The sequence below is a fragment of the Dermacentor albipictus genome, chromosome 8 (assembly GCF_038994185.2).
Source record: "Dermacentor albipictus isolate Rhodes 1998 colony chromosome 8, USDA_Dalb.pri_finalv2, whole genome shotgun sequence".
NCBI lineage: Eukaryota > Metazoa > Arthropoda > Arachnida > Ixodida > Ixodidae > Dermacentor > Dermacentor albipictus.
In genome coordinates this window covers 84,349,668-84,369,940 of record NC_091828.1, presented here as the reverse complement: position 1 = coordinate 84,369,940, position 20,273 = coordinate 84,349,668, and the positions used below count along the sequence as shown (strand labels likewise).

General features: G+C 44.8%; 1 long non-coding RNA gene across 1 annotated transcript in view; it reads right to left on the bottom strand.

The window, feature by feature from the left end:
* The window catches only part of LOC135898591 (uncharacterized), a 212,117-nt gene that overhangs the window by 72,922 nt on the left and 118,922 nt on the right, over positions 1–20,273 (bottom strand). Inside the window, exon 2 of the long non-coding RNA XR_010563371.2 lies at positions 5,290–5,333. This is a non-coding gene — a long non-coding RNA (uncharacterized lncRNA). The remainder of the gene's footprint in view (positions 1–5,289; positions 5,334–20,273) is intronic.

Sequence of the window (20,273 nt, the reverse complement as noted above, 5' to 3'; positions counted from 1 at the left end):
TATTACGAAGTAAAGAAAGACCCACCGTGGTTGATCAGTGGCTATGGTGTTGGGCTGCTGAGCACGAGGTCGCGGGATCGAATCCCGACCACGGCGGCCGCATTTCGATGGGGACGAAATGCGAAAACACCCGTGTACTTAGATTTAGGTGCACGTTAAAGAACCCCAGGAGGTCAAAATTTCCGGAGTCCCCCACTACGGCGTGCCTCATAATCAGAAAATGGTTTTGGCACGTAAAACTCGATAATGTAATAATGTAAAGAAATTTCACGCTAAAGAGCGGCACGCTCATCCTACAATGCATGACGGATGCCCATGCTGTCGTCAGCGCGTGAGTTTGCGAGTAAGCACCCAGATTTGTGCGGTCTCCCGGCGAGATACGAAATGACATCGACCAGTGCCGTAACTAGGTATCAGCGCTGCATTAATAGCCCCACACGTGAGCATACGACAACGGGGGAAACTGCGAATCACGTGTGAAAGCGTCCTTTAGTTTTGGAGAACTTAGCTTGGCTTGGCTAAAGGACACCCTCGACTGGTTAGCGACGAAAGCACGTGGACAGGAAATCGCAGAATACACGTAGCGATTACTATAAAACTATTTTAACGCTTCGGGAGACATGAATCGCGGGAACATGGGCTTGATAAACAAAATAATGATTTGTCACAGCCATGGCCATACTTGTCGTTCGCCTTCCACCGATACCGGCGTATAATCGCTATCGCACTCATTCATGAGTGTTTTCGGAATGCTTCCAGTGAACGAATACATCTCCACTAAATATATAACAATTGTGATAATGTTCCACGGAATTTTCAACATTATCATTTCATGATTATACACACTGACCGCAAAGCTTTTCATTGCACTATAAAAAAGATGGCTACCAAGGAAATTTGTTCTCGTTCCCTTCAACGGCAATCAGTTTGACTACAGTCGAAACGATCATAAGAGTCAACCTAGCGAGGTTGGTGAACTTTTCAAGCACAATGGATGCTGTTCTGGATGACCTCCCTGCCTTTCTTATCCTTGTTCTCTCTCTCTCCAGCACAATCGTAAAGACGCGAGAATGCTTGCAAAAACGCGACGTAACATTAGGTTAGTGGTGCCGCTGCTTTACCTTGAACTTCAAGAAGAAATAATCCAAGCCTATATTTTTCTCCACTAGTATTTAACGGTTCTTTTTTTTTCGTGGCAAATAAAACGAAACCACCGCTTTACCTTGAACTTCAAGAAGAAATAACCCAAGCCACATTTTTCTCCCCTAGTATTCAGCTGTTCTTTTTTTTTTTGTCTTGGCAAATAAAACAAAACCAGAACCTCCAAATTCGTACCTTACTAACACAAATGCATCAAGCCTTCTTTAACGCCTCACTCGAAAGACGACCACGCGCAAGCACGCGATATGCATGTCGTTTATAATGCGCATTTCCTTTCCTTAGCGGCATCTCGAAACTCCACGTTCTGCCAGCAGCAAGCGACATGAATAGCTTGCTTATACACCACGGTGCAAACACTAGGCACACCTCACGGAAGAGGTTGTTCTCAAACTTGCATTGCGAGCGCCACATTCACTCTGCGGTGTTTGCCACGCGAGGCACGTTGATTATAGTCACGCTCCCTTCCCTCCTGCTTCTCTTTGTGCTGCTCGGAGCTTCTACATTCTTGCAACGAATGCGTTGGCTCCAGAGGCGGCGCAATGCTTACGCTGCAGAGAACGACTGTCGGGGTATCGCTGCATGCACTGGAGGCCATTTCTATACGCGGAGGCAAGCCCGGAGGTTTTTTGGGTGTCGGCACTCGAATACCCAAGTGGCGCTGGCGTGCTTACGAAACACTCCCTCGTTCGTCTGCCCCCAATGTGCCACGTGATCCCCGATTTCCCGGCGTCCTGAACGCGCGTTTGCGTTGTTCCTGCTTCGCGGTACGAGCGACGCGTTGTTTGACAGCGCGTGCGCCGTGCATGGTAGCGCTCGTCGCTTTGCTGCGGACGTCCTAACGCTGCAAACATTGCGCAGCCTCGTCACGTGTTCAGCCCTTTCTCTCGAACACTGCGCCTGCAGCACCCTCTGCTCAGTTACCTTCTCCCTGAGTCTCTTCCGTGCGCGATGACTTTTGGACACGTGGTTAGTGAGAAGATCGAAATGTAGAAGGAAACAAAATGTTGTGTGGACCCCACGCACTTTGGGAATTGACGTAAGCGAAGCTCGAAGTGCTGCTCAATTTGATTGACTACATATATTGACTATTGATTGACTAATATATTGACTATAGTGGTGATGACGATGACGAGTGTTTAATTTCTGCAGCGTTTAAGTCCAATACGAGAGTCGTGAGTTGCTCTTAAACGTTACCTTTTTGTTCAAAACTGCCATTTGTCTGCGTAGTAGACGGGACATAGACGTGAGACTTGTTTCCTTGAGACGTTGTCGTGCGCCATGGTTCGTAACCTCCGCATTGTAAATCAGCATTGTCATTGCCTTACGCGGCACATCGCATCGTGCCAGAATTGTTCAAGATTAATTTATATGTGAGGCTGTATGTGCGAAAAGAACAAACGGATTATGAGTCGGGCCATAGTGGTGGACCACGGATTAACTTTGACCACCTGATTATCGTGCACCTTAATCTAAGTACACGAGTGTTAATGGGTTTCGCCCCCATCTTAATGTGACTGCAGTGGTTGGGATCTAATCTGCAACCTCGAGCAATGCCGCAGCCGCAAAGCTACCACGGTGGGCCCAGAAGTGTCGATTTCAAGTGCGACCACTTCCGTGGTGCCGCCTAGACCCTGCGATGCTTTAATACGGCCTTGCACTTGCACAGAGCGTGTACGTTGACCGCTTGACAAATTTTCGTGTTGTTTATTTTTTGGAAATGGAAGAAATGTACCGTACCATAAACTTCAATGTATGCAGTTTGTCCGCGACCGCTGTCGTGTCTAGAAGTAGCAATCTCTCGCCGTCTCACGCCGCCTTTTCCCTCTCAACCCCTCCCACCATGTGTGGGAACTCTGAGCGAAGAATGGCAAGGCATTCATTCCATCGTTTCGTGACTGCGTAGGTTCTGTCCATTTTCTGCCTCCTCTACCTACGTCCACTTGAGCGCTCACTCTGCCTCCCGTCTGCACTGTCACGCCTGAGCAGAAAGGTAAGCGCTGTAGTTTCTGCAACGTTCTTGCGGGGGGTCACGGTTAATTATAGCTGTCAAGAGGGTATTGTGGCGACGCGCAGGCAGCTACAAAGAGCATTGTGCGCGTGTGACGTGATGGAAAGGTCCAAAAGGATTTCTTGCGTCGTCTTTCCTCTCTGCCTTGCTCCTGTCATCATCATCATCATCACCACAACCACCACCACCACCACCATCATCATCATCATCATCATCATCATCATCATCATCCTTTTTATGTCCACTGCAGGAAGATGGCCTCTCCCTGCGATCTCCAACTACATCTGTCGTACGCCAACCGATTTCAACTAGCGCCCGCGAATTTCCTAATTTCATCGCTCCACCTCATCTTCTGCTGTCCTCGACTACGTTTCCCTTCCCTTGGTGCCCATTCTGTAACCTTAATGGTCCAGCGGTTATGTACCCGGCGCATCACATGACCTGCCTAGCTATATTTTTTTCTCTTGATGTCAATTAGAATATCACTCCACCCATTTGCTCTCTAATACAAACAGCTCTCTTTTTGTCTCCTAAGGTTACGCCTAGCAATCTTGGTTCTATAGCTTTTTGCACGGTCCTTGACTTGTTCTTAAACATCTTTGTCAGTCTCCAAGTCTCTGCCAGCATATGACAGCACTGATGAAATGCACTGATCCTACACTTTACTTTTCAAAGATAATGGTAGCCTTCCAGTCAGGAGCTGACAATGTCTGCCATATAAGACCCAACCCATTTTTATTCTTCTATTAATTTCCTTCTCATGATCAGGGTTCCTTGTGATTATTTGACCTAGGTAAACGTACACCTTCCCAGACTCTAGAGGTTGACTAGCAATCCTGAACTGTCGTTGCGTTGCCCGGTTTTTCATCGTTACCTTTGTCTTCTTCATATTATTATTCAACCCCACTCTTGCACTCTCTCTGTTAAAATACTCAGTCATTTGTTGTAACTAGTCTGCATTGTTGTTGAATAGAACAATGTCATCGGCATACCGAAGGTTGCTGAGATATTCGCTGTCGATCCTTACTACCAAGCATTCCCAGTTTAATTGCTTGAATACTTCTTCCAAGCACACAGTGAATAGCATTGGAGAGAGTGTGTCTCCCTGCCTGACCCCTTTTATTGTGTAGAATTAAGGTAGCTGTAGGACTTCTGTAGATAATGTCCGAGGTATTCACGCAAGCGTTCTGTACTTATTGATTACGTAATATCTCTATGACTGCTGGTGTCTCTACTGAATCAAATGCCTTTTCGTAATCTATGAAAGCCACACAGAGAGACTTATTGCACTCTGCGGATTTTTCGATAACCTGAATAATGATATCGATGTGATCCATTGTAGAGTATCCCTTCCTGAAACCAGCCTGTTTCCTTAGTTCACTAAAGTCCAGTCTTGCCCTTATACCATTAGACATTATTTTGGTAAATATTTTATATAATACTGGAAGTAAGCTAATGAGCCTATAATTTTTGCGACACGGCCTACATGTGTAGTTTAGAAGAACTAGTTGTTGGGCAAGTTGGTAGATATTAGCGAACATTGTTTAACTGCGCGAACAAACGGACCACAAAGACAGCACGGGACAGGGACTGCGCCCGTCCATGTCCCATGTTGTTTTTGTGGTCCGTTTGTTCGCGCAGTTAAACAATTTACGGCCTACATGCCCTGAGACGCAAACATCGAACCTCTAATTCCTTTCGCTAAAAGGGTACACTGCTGACTACATCCTCTATACTTGCAGGTTGAGACGCAGTGCAACATGGCAGAAAGTGTCATAGCATTCTCTATATGTTGGTCGAGGTCATCTTTTGCTGAGTGTATAGATAGGGCACCGTTTAATATAAGTGGGAAGAGACAGTGATTGCAATTACGCCCATTCACTGAGTAGCGGTAACTAACTTCCTGCATAAGGAAGTGTAATCGCACGTGACGGATGGCACTCGGATTTCTATAAAACTGATCTCGAATATCGCTTACGCCCTGTGGCCTGCACTACAGGTATTTAAGACTCATTGAGAAGAAGAGCTCCAATCACTGTATCGTAACGAGAAGAGCTCGCTTCAAAGGAGTTGAAAGTTAAAAAAAAAACGTAAGAAGAAGAAGAAGCTAACCGGCTCACCGATAACTTTGTCCTGGAATCCGTCAGTCCATTTCTTTTACTATCTGGAATGAAAGGAAGAAGCAGCAATATCAAGCATATGAAAAAGAAACTACACCGACTCAATCGCAGTGGGTAATCTAAAAGGAGACCGTTACCAGGGCTCATTTATCATCGTTCAATAATTTGTTCGGGATAAGTCGTTCGGGAAACCAGTGCCCGGAATACAGCTGTTGCGCTTTAACTCAAGCCGCTGGTGTAATCACTTGCCGTGCACGCTTCATTAAGATGAGTTCGTGGACCTTAATCCTTGTATCTTTGAACGAAGTAGAGTGTTTTTACTGCTAATTTGAGTTTTCCGGGAGCAGTGTTTTCAAGCGGCAGTGGCTTCGAGATATTAGATCTCTAATCTGGTTTTGTAATCTTATTCTCTCCCCTTCATCTCACTAGTGTGACATCAATATCCACTTCAACCAATCAGGAATACGGCAACGGGCTCTGCGGGTATTTGTGATCTACATTTATTTGTTTTGTGTTTTTCTTTCTGAGAACCGCCGTACCTGCACCAGCAGAGGATTGCAGAATTAGATAATGAAGTTCCACAGTTTATTGGTCATTTAAGGGCATTTGGGGAAAAGTGCGTTCGCGTGTCGAAGCTTGATCATCGTTGAAGTGGGTTGGTGATGATATTTTTTTTACGTACACTCTTCTCAAACATACTAATGAAGAAAATCCTAAATTAAGGTTTCAAACACTTAGTACAACTTCTTAACGAAACAAATAAGTGTTCTCCCGAAAAGTGCAATCAACTATCGACAAGCGAAACGTGTTAATATTTTAGTTCGCTCGTCAGGTTTTATTTAAACTTTTAATTTGTTTCTCTGTTACTAATGTGCCTCTCGGAATGGTCTTATTTCAGAGAGCTTTGAACGAGATATTTCTTTCATTAGGTTTATCACCATCTGTAGCGGGGTGGGGGTGGAGGAGGAATGCATAGTGACTTCGGCGTTGCGTTTTTAATCCCGAGGGTGCGGGTTCAAGTCCCTGCCACGTGGACCCGCATATCAATTAAAGAACCGTAATGCGAAAAAGCCCACTTACCGCTCAATCGGTGCAAGTTAAATAGTCATATGTGGTCACAATTAATCCCGAGTTTCTAACTACGGCGTGCCTCATAATCATATCGGGGTCTTGGTGCGTGAAACCCCAGAAGTCAATTCAATTTAACTGTGCAGATCATTAAAAAAATGAATTATCACGTCTGTAGTTTCACGGGTGAACGTTCATCTGGAAGCGATTTTGTTTCTTTCTAATGTCATTGAACACACTGGATACAATGAAAAAGGCCTGTTACCAAATCCACTATTCTCAGGAAACGTTCGTTTTGGTTCCATGAAGCCGGTTGGTTAAGTATACACTTCACGTGAGCTGATTCGCGAAATAAAAATGTTGTTTGACTGGCTAAAGCATGTTAAACAACACAAAAAACGAATTAAAATATAAGTCAAGCATGGTGCCTTGCTTGTCTTCTTTGTTTCTTCATCTGAGTCCCTTCAGTAATGCGCTTCAGCGAGTTAAAATGGATTACCAACTCGACCGAGGTCACACCCAGAAATTTCTTTCTTTTTTCTGTGGAAATGAAGCAAGAAAAAAATGAAGCAGGAACGTAAAATATACAAAAATAGTTTCACGGAGTAGTTAGTTAAAGTGGCTCTGTCAGTCATAAAAGCGATGAAAGAAATAAGCAGTCTGTTTTCACGTATCCGACTGAGTCAGTGGATTGCCTAATTGGGTTAGCTTCACATTTCTTTCATCAGTTGTATGTGCGTTGCCAGTCGTGATTCACTTGACGCTACGAGTTCCATTTTGTCTATTTCGCATCTTTCTCCACGCTTGGATGCTTATGTTGCCGATTTTTTTTTTCACTTCTGGACTCCTGCTCTCTGCTTATATGCACGGACTCATATTCAAGCAAAGGGTCCGTCAAGAACGTTCGCATGGCTAGTTACACACACGTACGCAGTGTTCCAGGTCGTCTGTTCGGACACAAGACCAGTGGCACAAACTCAATGTCCCGCGTTGCATACTTTCGTATATACCAGAACTAGCTGCACACATCCCAGGACATGTCCAGTGACCCAAGTGGTTGTACACGTGTCAATACAGTGCAGGAACAGAAGGGTCACCAGGAAGTGCCATTTATTTATCAGGCGACTGCGTTGATGTCGCGGCCGCCATTGTCGGGTCTATACACCTGATGGCGATAGTCCAGCTTCTTCTTCTTCCACCGCGGTACTGTTCACTACAACTGTAACCAGCACCCAAAACATGCGAAAAAAAAAATGGGTAATGTAAACTTTTTTTTTTTTACTGCGACAAAAGGTAAGTGTTCGAAATTGGATTTGCCCGGTCCATCCGTCCGTCCGTCCGTCCATCCCGTGCGTTGTGCCACACTGACGGCGACTGTTGACGTCATCGACGACCCACACCGCAAATCATATTGACCGCAAAAAAGACGGGGACATAGGAAGAAAACCCATAAACAGCACAGGCGGTACCGCCTGTGCTGTTTATGTGTTTTCTTCCTATGTCCCCGTCTTTTTTGCGGTCAATATGATTTGCAGTAAATACCAACTAGGCCAAACTGAAGTTCTTCTGACCCACAACGAAACGCGCCAATGACTCGCCCGACGCCACATTGTGCCAAATGACGGGTGCCCAAATTGCGGGCAAAGCAAAAGGACACGGCAACGCCTTATTTGCGCGCGCTGCGACCACGCGTGTACAACACTTAGTGAAGTCCACCTTTGGGATCAGAGTTGCATCGCGATGACAAAGGAACAACGTCATGTTCGTCCAGTTATTGGCAATAGTAGCAGCAACCTACGTCATCGGGAATGGCCGGTGGCAGGCTGAAACACAGAGGCAGTCACAAAGTGCAGCGTTCCCGGCTCTGCACAGTATTTGGCGAATTCTCCTTGACTGTAGTTAGTTGACGGAACTCGAAGCTAACGATGTTAATGCATTGTAAGGCGCTGTCACACGCAAGTTATTTCATGATTCGAGTAGAGAAAATCGAGTTTCCGGCAGTGCCGTTCTAAAAAGCCTCGAAGAAACAGCCATCTGCTTCGTTGATCTCGCTTTTTTTTTTCTTTCTCGTTTTCAATTTGCTTTAGTGAAATATGCGCCATGTTTTATTAAACTATGTAGCTAGCAGCGTAGGCATGTAGCGCGTCTTGAGAGCTTGTATTTTGCGTTTTTCGAATTTGCGCCTTTCGTTTGTATAAGACGTACCGACGCAAGCACATGGTGCAAAATTGCACGTCTAAGGCATTTTTTGGAACATTTTTGTACGCCTTGCACATACATGCAAATGTATCTGCAAGGCGTTCTTGTGGAGAACTTGTAAGTGAGAGTGTCAGGACTGAAAAGACATTCCTGTGGAAACGTACCATGCATACAGTGCTCAGTACTTATGTGATATTGTTACTTGGCATATGTTATCGTCATTACAGTAGTGTGCCGTAATTATGACTCGAAATGTTGGTGTCGTGTTTAATTGTAATAAGGTGTTATTTTTTTTAGACACGCCTCTAGCTATGTTTAGAAGGCCACAGAAGTGTAGGCTACTCAATTTACAGTTCAGAGATGAAGTATTCTGCCCCGGGTTAATCATAAATAACACTTTTATATTACTGAATCATTACGGATGCTGGAACATATAAACGGTGACTCGTGTAAATTCAGCTGTTGCGCATATCCAATGTCTGGTAAAATTTTGTGGACATCCTACACATCGTGCGAAGTTGTTATTCTATCCCAGATTAATGCGATATAAGCATCACTGGTAACGAAGCTTCATCAGCGTCGTCCAATCCAACAAAGTAACCACCACCCAAGTAACGTTTGAGTTAGTTCTTACTGTAAAGCGGTTGCTTACGAACCTGAGGAACTACATACTTGATTATATGACACGGGCTCTTGCTCACATCTGCACCTCCATCCGTGTGGACAAAGAGTAAAATTCTCCACTCTGTTCAGGTAACCACATGTTTTTGTTTGCTCTAAACACATACATACAAGTTCAACATCGCATCAAGTTTCTTCGAGTTGACTTTTCATCCAGAACTGCGGCACCAGCTGGAAGAATTTGAAGTGTTTTACGCATATATATTTTTTCGTCATCGGTTACGATAAAGCCGTATGTCTCGCAGAAAGCATCGATATTCTAGGATACCGATAGCCACAAAATGATTATAAACGCTTGTTTTTTTTATTATCGCTGGCACTCAGCTTTATTTTGCACCATAATGAATTACGTTATCATTTCTGATTTCGTTTTTAAAATGACGACAGCCGATATCCACGGGGGTGCACACTATAGGTCGGACGTGGACAGAAATCTATTATTTCAAAATACACGAGTTATGGGTGGTTCCTGAGGCTTGGCACCACATGTGCTTCAGGAAAACACTTCATGCGGAAGGGAAACTTGTGGAAGTGACATATGTATCAAATGTTGTCCCTCCGCCCCTTGCTCCATCCACGAGCGGTCTTTTTTTTTAGGAAAGTGAAAGCAACATACATCACAGAGAACAATAGGGGCACAGATGCGGCCCTAAACAGCTAGTTGGGGCATGAACCCTCGATTTCTCCACGTGTCGTACTAGGTAAATGAAAGATGATTTTTCTTTTCGCTAGCGCGGAAATTGCTTCTCTGCCGTACAAACCAAACAGTTAATTTGTTTAGCAGAATGCATTTCCTCACAGCCAAATCCGATTTCTCTTTTCAAATGCAGGTGAAATATGTAAATGTTCTCATTAGAAGACAGCCAAACGGAAATTATTTTTTTGTTGTTGGAGAGAGAAAGATAACGTCAGCTTATGCGGAAAGGAACTTTTCTTTTTCGGGTCTCATATATTTTAGGAAAGTTGCGTAACATTGCTAAGCTTTAAAAAGCTAGAACCCAAAGTTTACGAAGCGAGTAACTCAGCACCACAAAGAGGTATCAAAGTTTTCGTAACGGCAAACGGCATCTGCAACTGGTAACTGTAACTGGCAACTGTAACTGTCTCTCGCAAAAGTTTTGGCAACTGCATTAAAAGCACGCACATTTGCCGTATGAGCTTCGAGTGCATCTGAGGTTATTAAAATGTCTACAAAGCGCCTGCTAAATTTCCGCTCACATTTTTCTTATACATTACAAAGCGGTAGGTAATTGATAGTTAAGTTTTCTCCACTTCACATGTCTCAACAAGTGTCACAAGTTCCAAAGGTTGGGTATAGCAACTTGTCAAGGCTGTGCACGGAATTTGGAAGTGTTTTCCATTCAAATTACTCTTTGTTCACAGGCCTGGAGGTGCAGATGTGAGTAAGTGCCCGTGTAGTCCATTAAAGTCAGTCAATGCTCCAAGTATAATTAGCCTGCCACCATTTTCGTGGAATGAGACATAAGAAACGTCATTAGCGTCTTCGAGGAGATAGAACGACGAAAGTGAGGACTGTTCTGAATCATTCTGGTAATGGAGAATGGCCGGGAGGTGACGAGAAGCAAGCTCCTGGACGAACACCCGTGAGAAATAACTGCTGCTCAATAATTTCCATTGAGTGGAACAGAATGGGTCGTTCTTTAGACATCTTACATCTGAACTCGTTTCCATTTTGGCATTTTGCCAGTGTCACCACACTTTGAATCCTGTAAAATAATGTGTCATACTGTAGAATGAATACAGTATGGAACCTGGAAGACCAACGGCAACTCGTCGCCAGAGCAAAGAGGGTAGTCGAAGCCAGAGGTTTCCTGGAGTAAGAAGCCTTCCCACCTGAGGCTGATACCGAGCCTCGCTTGGGACCCTCTTTCGAATAATAAACGCTTCTCTCTCTCTCTAGTGCCATACTGTGCCATACAGTGCCATACTGCCAACTTCCCTTTAATTTTCATTCTCTCCATTAACGAGCCTAGCAATCTACGTACACCTGTTGACGCGATGGTCTCTTGATATATACTATAATTGTAATTATACCCTAATTATCGAAAGCAGTGGTTTCTCTTCTGCAAGCTCCTCAGTTGACCGTGCGTCCAGTCACAACCAGTAATACGTGCATGTACAAGTGACGCATATAAGCCTCAATAATTAACAGGTTACCCACAGAGATACAGAGGCCCCCTTAGAAAATACATGGGGAGGCTTATAATAGGAGTGCGCCAGCTGAAAATTGGGAGGTGGGCCAACTTGAAATTTGCATGTGGGCCAACTTATATTGGTTCAACTTGAAGTTCGGGGCTGGGGGTGGCCCAAACGAAATTTGGGAGTGGGCCAAACTTACATTTGGGGCGGGCCTATTTGAAATTTGGAGTTCAAACAAACGATATGTACGGCCGAGCCAACTGCAAATTCGGGGGTGGACCAACTTGAGATTTTGCGCTGGCCCAATGTCGAATCGAAGGCTGCTGAGGGTCCTTCCAATTACAAGCGCCTCTCGGGTAAGTGAACGCGTTGAGAGGCTTGGAGCGTTTTCAGTAGGCCTTACCAAGGCGCAATGAGAACGTAGGCGAGAGCTTGCATGGACAATGAACGCACGGATATTACAGGCCATGCGAGAGTGACAGCGTGGGTGACATGCCATCGCGGCGATGCACTCTCCCCTCACGCAAATCCTCACGCACTACTGCGACAGCTGGTGTTCACTTGCGACCGCTCTGCTCCGTCGAGAGCGCTCGTGCCGGGCATTCCGGCTCGATTGTTACGATTTCATTAAAGGCGTTGGATGCGGCCAGAAAATCTGACGCTTCTCCACTAAAGCGTAAGCATTCTTCGCCACCGGAAAGGCCATGGGTAGACGCGCATAAGCTTGGAAAAGCAAGTAAGTAAACCTACGCTACAGCAGACACAAAGTTACAGCAGACACAAACAATGCTTACACACTAGTAGGAAATTCTCACTTTCTCTAGATTATATTACAGGTTAGTGGGCTGCAAATAAGGATAACATGCGTATTACGCAATAACACTTCCATAATTTAGTGTCAAGCGATGAAACTGATGTAGGTAGCGCACAAATCATAATGACGAATACCAGAGTGAACCAGTGAACACTCACTATATTATGATGATTAATCCAAATCACTATACTGATTGCACTTCTGGTTGTTATTAATTTAAAAAAATTTGCCATTTGTGATCCTCAGTCTTCAGTTAAATGCATCAGCATAATAAAGAGCGAAGTTTGCTTCTTGCGATTCCATAAACGCGTAAGAACCCGATGCGAACGCGCGTATGGACTTACAATGTGCAATATTTTTTGGCGCCAATACTAGTTTCATTCGTGAGATGCGCATATAGATAAAACGGCAGATAAAAAGAGGAAGTTAAAAAGCAAATATATAGCGATTCAAGCAGAAATCTATAATTTGGCAACCAAGAGATATCATTGAATTTGCTGTGATTGGTTGTGCGCGGTGTTATGAATGTGATGGCAGCGTCTCTTTTTGAAACGTCGAAAATGATACATCGAATGAATGAATGATAAATTTTGAAGAAACGTTCTTAAAATGCAGATTTTCATTTCTGGGAGGTCTGTGTTACCGAATAAAGAAAACTAGAAATGAGAAATATATATATATACAAGGAGTGACTGGACGCTCCAGGCACTTTGTTGGTTATTCCCGGGCTTCCTTCACGGTCAGAAAAAATTTATGGAGCACGCATACAGGAACAGAAAGCCGTATCGAGAGCTTATCATGTCACTCCACAATTTTCTCATTGATCCTTTTAATCTAGTTACAATATTTGAGAAGTTAATTCATAAGTTTAGGACCAATTATAGAATTAAGCATAATGAAAAGAATATATAATTTAAGCATATCCAATCGACGGCAAACAATATTACGTTTGTTCTGTCCAGCTACGTGGCATTCGCATATCTTTAAACTCTGACTAATGTTAGCTGGGACACCCTCTACATTCGGCTTGCGCTTCGCAACAAGTTTAGTTTCGCAGCGCCCGCGTCAGCTCCGACAATGTTGCTGGAATCAAGTAGAAGCGAGTGCACAGGATCGAACTGCAGATATTTAATACACTTTCTGCGGAGTCTCGATCAAACTCAAGAGGGACGCTGATTGGCAAGACCCGGACGGGATGTCGAGCTCAAGATGGTATCTGGATGACAACCTTGGGAAGCATTTTTGTCGATGGATTCACCGTGAGGTTCCGTATGAGTGAAACCATGTGAGAGTGAGCCGGCGAACGCGGTTCAATCTCGCGTGCGCCAGCGAGGAACGCCGCCGAGATGCGTGCCCTCTCCTGTGGCGCGCGAGGCGGGGGAGTGAGGCGCGGGAGGAGGGGCGTTCTTCTCCGGCGGCTGCTACGCTGCCTGGATGTCCTCCTCGCCCGCCACTCCGTACAAAGTGGAGACAACCGCGGCGTCTACTACGGCGTTGGCCACACCAATGGCGGAAGCCGCAGTAGACGCCTTTGGCGGACGCTGGCGTCCTTCTCCGGCGGCTGCTACGCTGCCTCGATGTCCTCCTCGCCCGCCACTCCGTACAAAGTGGAGACAACCGCGGCGTCTACTACGGCGTTGGCCACGCGAATGGCGGAAGCCGCAGTAGACGCCTTTGGCGGACGCCGTAGGCATGCGTTGTCGGCGCTCGTGTGTCTTCAAAGCGATCTGCGATGTTTGCGGAGTACGCGTAGTGCCGGTAGCTTCGTATGCGGGGTGCCTTCGACGTTTCGTTCACGCTGAAATGACAGATGCACAGAGGTTTAATGGCTCGCAGCTGCTGCCGCGATTCCTGACTCAAGTGTCTTCACAGAGTTTCCGCTGTCATCGAGCGAGATGTGTTCATGTTTTCCTGCGCGCTCGTGACACCATGCTGTTTAATTCAGTTAAAACACGTTGACGGGTTAGTTGGTTTGAATCCAAGGTAGAATGCGCAAGCGTGTCGTAGCCAGAACATATTTAGAGACAGACACACAAAGACAGCGCTGTCTCTGAGTGTTTGAATCTACGTCGTCGTTGAGTCACGCTTACACATTCTATCTTTGGTAATTAAGTTAGTAAGCGAATGTATAAAGTTTATACGGCCGATTAAACTACTGTCCATACTTGGTACAGCCACCGACTAATTTTGTATCGCAATTGGTGCTTCGCCTTTCAGGCGGAACTGCGCATTTTTTTACCGTCAATTTGATCAAAACACCCGTTATGTTAGCACTAATGAACAATTTTCCCAAGAAAGAACTCGCATCAGCGTGATTTACAAAAAGTGTGTTTTGCCCTGCCGGCTCTTTTGGCTTCTTGCGGCCATTTCTTTATTGCTCATTCCGCTAGCGCAAATGAGCACATTTCTCCTTAGTTCACCTTAATGTATTCACTGCCTCTTTACTTGTTTCCTTCTGTTTCATCAAAGCACCCATTATATCGCCATGAAAGAACAATTCGCCCGAGCAGAAACTCGCATTAGCGCGCATTTCCAGAAGCTGTTCGCCATTGCTATGTTTTTCTCAAAGTTACCTCCAAAAAACACGCACGCGTACGCACGCAACGCACACAGGCACGCAGGCATACACGCGTGTACGCACCACACACAAACACATTGGAGAAAAAAAAACACGAACACATAGACACGAAAACGCTAAAAAACAAAGAGAGATAGGGGAGATTGCTGTTCCAGCGGGACCGCGATCACAGACCGCTCAGGTCGCAATGGCCTCCATCTCGGAGCACTAACGAGTGGGGTAAACCGGCGGCCGCGGACGAAGGCCGCTTTGTGTGCCTGGCGCGACGAGCTGCCTGCTATTGTTTGCACGCCAAAGAAATAACCAGGAGAACAGAATGAGACAGCGAGACCGTTGATGTGTTACGCAGGAGGATTCAAAATTGAGATATGTTTGCTCTGTCCTCGAGGCGCAGGACGAAGGGACGCCTGGTGTGCGTTGCCGGCCATGTTCGCGATGAAAACACGGAGCGGCGATTGTTGGCCGAGAGGAAAGGCAGAAGTGAAGCATTCTGGGATCGAAACAACCTCAGACCCCAACAGAAGAAAAGAAAAAAGAGAGATAGAAGGTGGCGGGGCACAGTCAGCAGAAAAGGAACGGCTTCTACCCCCTTTCGCCAACTGTGTGCGTGCAGTGAAACGAAAGCTAGGGCTTGTGTAGAGGCCAAGCAGAAAGGAAAGCAGACTGCTTGTTCCACAGATGGGAAGAATGCTTGCCCGTTGTTCTGTATTAATTAGGTGAAGCTTTCTTTCTTTTTATTCAATCATCATCCGGCAGCGAGTTATTAGTTGCGGACAAGAGAGGTCCTTGTTCCGGTTTTCACTTACTTGGTTCGGCTAACGCGACCCACAGCTTTCGCTACTTACTATGAACATACTTAGTGAGATTAAGTGTATAGAGCTCGGGCAGGCCGCTACAATGGCTGAACACGGGAATACGAAGAAGCACGCCTGAACTGATGGAGCCATTGTAAATGAAAGACAGAAGAAAAGCAGACGCGGTTTGAGACAACACGAGGGCGTGAAATAGAATTTTCTGGTAGTTTTGAATGGCACAAATACTGCTTTTCTTATTGTCATTGTTTTTTGTTTTGTTTCATCAAGGAAAAAATCCCCACATTCGGTCAAGCTATCCAAGGAGTATCTCTCTGTTTCTCAAAAATAATGAAATTATGAGTTTGTAAATATATATATATATATGCACACGGCAAGATAACTGAAAGGCGGCGAGGTTAACCAGGACTGAGCCTTGTTGGCAACCCTGCATTGGGGGAAGGTAATTGCATGTTCTGGATGCTCTCTTGCCGAGTACACAACCTGGGCCACTGAGCCCAATGTACAAATTGCTGTTGGCTACTACGGCATGCCTAAGTATACAACTTGCGTAACGTGGCATGTGCCGCTGTCTGCGCCCATTAAGCAACCTTCGGTACGTGGTATAAGCAACTGTCTGTGTGCCCCAGGGCACGCACCTGTTCCTTGCCAATCTCGCATAACGAATGTGCCACTTTGGAAGGAGGAGTACGAAGCCCCAAATAGATTTAGATGTGGGTCATACTTCTCTACGCAGACGCATGTCATCATCACTATTGCCTTGAAATGCATCGCACATCACATTCGTCCTCGGGGCACGTGAAAACTAACAGCTGCAGGCGACGAGGTAGTGCTCGCGTCATGCGCTACTGCTGCTAACTCGTTAATTATGAGACGGTTCACGCCGATCTGGATTACAACATTGCGGTTGATATCCGTGTTCTTTATTTTCTGTGCTGCTTGTACCCTTTTGGTCTCTATGTTCAGCGTTCTCTCCCCTTTGTTTTTATCTCACTTTCGAAGGCGATTTAGAGAAACCTGGCTATGGATTGCTACTCTAAGAGAAGACGCTAAGTAACAGGGATACCAGAAGGGAGTGTCAGTTGGCCTCTGGTAAATTGGAACGCCTACTAAACTCCTTCGTGTCACACCATTTTCTTTTTTTCTGAGCTGTCATCGCGCTAGTGTCAACAAAGTGCTATATTTTTAACCGAGCGAATATAGAGCACAACTTGAAAAGAAAGGACAATACTGCTTTCGAAAGCTAAGCCTACCTACGAGTTCTGTTATTGCCATTTGCTATCCATTCGTAACCTCGGGCATAACAAATACGAACGCACCGAGGAACCTTACATGCGGTAAAGCGCTCATGTCAATGGGGCTCTAGGGCTTCCGCTGTTATAATGTTTAACAGGACCTACCGCATCATAGTTTGCGCCATGCGACATAGCCTTTATCCCTTAAGGTAAGTTCGGTAGATCCAAATGCAGCAGATTTTAAGTCATCAACTGAGCCAGACCTTAGTGCTCGCCAGCATTCATTAATGATAATTAAGGCCTTTCTTTTTTGTTGCAGCATTCACAAACATGATCATGGAGCTTGTCTTCTTAGTTGAAATAAGACTAAAATAAATACAATTGGCCTCTATAATCGTTGGGCCTACTACCTTTATATGGAATAAATAAACATATAGGGTGACATCAAAATTTCTGCCTGTCATATGTTCAGATAAGGAACAATACCTATCCCAGCGAACACTAATTACCTCTGTCTCACGCCGTACACCTAAGTTTAAGCTATTCTCGTCACGCTACCTAATCGTATATTGGAAGATGTGTCAGGAACGCGGTGCCAGCAAGAAAACCACTGATAAAAGAAAGAAGGTATAAAAAAATTTTCGTTACATTTGTAATTCCTGTTTCTCTTTTACTTTTCTCCTCCCTTCTACGAGTCGTCGTGTTCCGTTAGAACGAAACTCATCTGGGTGTGGGCCCAACGAAGATAAACTGAAAATTTTCTCCAAAAACGCCATGAATGGTTTGAATTTTTTCAAAACATGTTTCATTTCTACGAGTTGACTTCCATGGGTAAACACAGCGCCGCCAACGCGGTCCTCTTTTCACTCCAGCCTAAATACATAAACTGCAATGTGGTGCGTTGGATTGAAAACATGCTGCTCGTGTTTCCGAAACAACGCAAAAAAGGAAGGAATCAAATGCCAAGAATGAAAATAAAATGTGCAACAAAATGAAAAAGACGAAGGAGAGAACGGCGTGAACGGCGACGAAGATTGTGCAATGCAGTGTTCGGCTCTGTTGACGTTGCGCCGTTCTATTTGGGCTGCTCGATGAAAGCTGCGGATGCGGGAGGCGTCACAGTCTTCGTGAAAAGGCAGAAATTCGAACGTCGAGACGGCGCGAGGCGTGGCTGTTTTGTAAGCGCGCAGGCTGGATAAGAAAAAAAAAGAAACATTTTTTCACGGGAAGTTTCGGAATTGCAGCGCCACTATTGAACGGAGAGTGAAAAGTAAGCGTCCCTTCGCTACCAGACGAACGTGCAAAAAAATAATAATTTAGGAAAATAACGGCACAAGAAGGAAACGGAGAGGATATTGGTACAAGTGTTTCCTGCCTGCTTTACACCTGAATTTCTTTGATTACCGTGACGGCAGCAGTGAATCTGGTGGTGGAAGTGACGTCAAAGAAGACTATGCCTAGGTGCGTTTTGTAAGCATCTGGCAAATTGAAAGCCCTTTTAGTCTCTTATCAGATAAACGTATAGCATGTCGAGCACGGTAGAAGACTAGGTGGGGTGACGAAATAAGGAAATTCGCGGGCGCTAGCTGGAATCGGTTGGTGCAGGACAGGGGTAATTGGAGATCGCAGGGAGAGGCCTTCGTCCTGCAGTGAACGTAAAATAAGATGATAATGATGATGATGATGATGATGATGTAGTGATGATGATGATGATGATTAAATGGCCGAGAAAAGAAAGATGCAACGTAATCTTATGAAAACGCCAATATTTAGACTTTCAAAAAGTGAAAAGTGATTTAATTGCATAAGACAAGTCATCCGCGTCTCTAGCCTTGGATGTCGACGAGTATTAGCGCGGTCGTTACATTATTTAGTATTTAATTAACATGCGTGGTTATAAAGAATGCAAAGAAACAGACTACCGCACAATACTTTCGAAACGATGAAATCCACAGAGACGCCGCAAGCTTCCGCTATAGGAATGGGAAGAAGCATATAAAGGCCGGTGTAGAAAGTAAGGGTATAACTTACAATCTAATCGTAGTAACAAGGACATTGTACTGCACCTAATCAAAACAATTGCTTATGCGAAGGAGCAATTTAATGGCTTCCGTGCAACTGCGGACGCATTTGTTATGCTTCAGTGGACGCTATTACGCTGGACAAGGTGGCAGAAAAATGCCTTTATGGCAGGACTGCAGTTCCTCAAAATACATAAACGGGATAATTTAGTGACTGTATTTTCGGAATGATGCATGAATGGCTCTGTGCTTTTTTTTTCGATGAGCCTGCATTTCTATAGCCTGATTGCTCTGGAGGAGGTTCAGAATGCTTTGTCATACATCTCGGACACTGCAAAACATGCAAACATTACTTTTTAGATTATCTTTTCGCGCCTGGCAAAGGCATACATGAGTCTGAGGTCAAGCATATAAAAAAAACCTTAGGGCAGATACATTCAAAGACTCGCACCGGCAAATTCTCGCAATTTTTAGTTGTGAACGATACGAATAATGAAACCAGAGTAAGCAGTCTATAACAACCGTGCATGATTGGCAGCGATTATAAAAATGCGAACGAATACTTCTCGTAGTTGGATTCCGGAAGGAAATGTTTACGGTAGCGATAAAGTCCACAGTTTATGATTTAGATTTCCTTAACCTAATAAGGCACATACAGTGACTGCATTTGCTGTACCGCAAAATTTGTGTTGGAAATAATGCTATTTTCTTTCAACATGTATTGCGGGTTTACGTATGCAGTACGTCGAAACATTTGCAAATCTTCCCTTAGTTTAATTAGTACAAATAAAAGCGGAAGAAAGTAATTACAATGTCTCAGTGACTTAATAAAAAACAGTCCAATCACTACAAAGCTTGCATTAGAAATGGGCTGTTGAGGGGCATTGGAGGGATTCGCTAATTACCCAATCATATCGCAACACAGCGCCAACTTGCCTGTTTTTATTATCGCCTAGAATAAAAAAAAGCGAAATGAGACGAAGAAACTTTAAGAAATAGACCAAAGAAATGTGTGGGAAGAGTAAGAAATACACTCTTTGGTAGATTATGGAAATGTTTTTCTGAACCTGCACCTAGCCAGGCACTCCATATTACGAGGCTTCCATATGAAATCCCTCACTCATTTCATTTTTCACATGCAGAGAACATGCGCAAGCCCGCACAGTAATACATAACCAAGGTAACCAAGGTAACCAAGGTAACCAAGGTGGAAAGTGTTTGCAAGAAACCGTAAGAGCATCTTCATAGCGCCCAAAGCACTATCAGCGCTTCGGCGAGGTCCCAGCATACCGTGGAGCATCGCTTGCAAAAGCATAAGATATAGTGCAGCTCAACGCAACACCATGCGCATATCGCTCTGCGACGAATGCACCAATTGCTGTTTGCCTAAGTAGTCCGTGTAGGTCACCTTTAACA